The following is a 1,710-nucleotide window of genomic DNA, read 5'->3' as shown; positions in this document are numbered from 1 at the left end:
CCGGGCCCCGCCCGTCCTTACCCGCTGTGTCTGTCAGGGGATTTCACACCCTCGGTATGGTCGCTCCCACAGCTGGACGAGTGGCCGGTGCTTGGCGCTTCATCCGCGGTTTGTCTACGGGTTACGGTCGTTGAGGGATTTACTCAGGAGCCATCTGTGAAGCTGCGTTTTTTGCTTTCATTCAGTCCATAAACGGTAGCACAAGGGTTGCATGAAGCAGAATTAATGAAACCACACTGCAGCTTGTGGCCGGCCTGTCAAAACTTGCGGTGCTGGTACCTCGGTTCTTTGTGCTGCAAAGGAAGAACACACGGTAAAGCAGCCCAGCCCCAAGCTGCAGGCCAGAAACTACCATGTCTAAGCCGTGCTGGGAGGAAAGGATGCTCTAGCTGCATCCTTCCCACTGGCAGGCCCTGCTCTTCCTTGGGCATCTCTGCACAGCATAAATGTTGTGCTGAACCCTCACCCTCAGCAGACAGCAATGGGGTCTCTGTGGCTACAACTCACAACTCATAGGGTGCAGAGGGATGAGTGGCCATGCTCCCTGCAGGGCTGGAAGCATGCTGCTCTGATTAAATTCCTGCCTCTTCCCCATCCCCGCAGTGATGTTCACAGAATCCCAGAATGTGAGGAGTTGGAAGGGCCCTGGAAAGCTCCCCCAGTGCAACCCCTGCCAGAGCAGGATCACCAGAGCAGTCACACAGGAACACGGCCAGGGCTTTGGGGGTCTCCACACAAGGAGACTCCACAACCTCTCTGGGCAGCCTGGGCCATGCTCCATAACCCTCACACTCACAAAGTTTGGCCTCATCTTCAGCTTGAACCTCCTGTGCTCCAGCTTGGGACCATTGCCCCTTGTGCTGGCATTGGCCATCCCAGAGCAGAGCCTGGCTTCTTCCTCCTGACACTGCCCTTTCCCAATGGATCCCCAGGAATGAGGGCACCCCTCAGTCTCCAGGGGTTGTTGGGGGTGGTGGCAACAGCCTGATATTTTGCAGGAGGTGCGAGTTACAAGTGGAACGTAGCTGAGGCCTCCAGCTGCGCACAGGGACTGCCGCGGGTGCTGTCCTCCAGGTGTGCCTCTACCAGCAGTCCCTGTGCACACCCACACCTCAGGCCTCACCAAAGGGTATCCTCAGGAGCTGCCTGCGCAAGGGTGCTGCTTGGCTCCTCTGAGCCAGCCTCTGGGGAGAGGCAGGGCAGGGCAGCGCCACTGCAAGTCCCAGCACAGAGGCTTAGTGAGAAAGTATAGAGTGAAAGAGAAAGCCAGTTCCTGTATCCCTAGTGAGCTCCAGCTGTGCTCTCTGAGTGAAAGCAGGGCTGCTGCTGAGAAACTGCAGCCTGGAGGCCCAAGGCACTGGGCCTTCATCTCAGCCAGGGGCAAGGCTGGAGGTCAGAGCACAAGAATGCCATGCAGAAACAGGACTTAAACCCCAGCCCCCAGCTCAGCCGCAGTTGACTTAAGGGGGGATCTTATTGCAGTCTTCCAGTTCCCGAAGGGGTCCTACAGGAGAGCTGGGGAGGGACTTTTTACAAGGGCAGGTAGCAACAGACCAAAGGGGAATGGTTTTAAACTGGAAGAGGGGAGATTTAGACTGGATATTAGGAGGAAATTCTTCACTGTGAGGGTGGTGAGACACTGGCTCAGGTTGCCCAGGGAAGCTGTGGATGCCCCCTCCCTGAAAGTGTTCAAGGCCAGGTTGGACAGGG

The sequence above is a fragment of the Mesitornis unicolor genome, unplaced genomic scaffold (assembly GCF_000695765.1).
Source record: "Mesitornis unicolor isolate BGI_N332 unplaced genomic scaffold, ASM69576v1 scaffold27401, whole genome shotgun sequence".
Lineage (NCBI taxonomy): Eukaryota > Metazoa > Chordata > Aves > Mesitornithiformes > Mesitornithidae > Mesitornis > Mesitornis unicolor.
Note: the sequence above shows the minus strand (reverse complement) of the source record.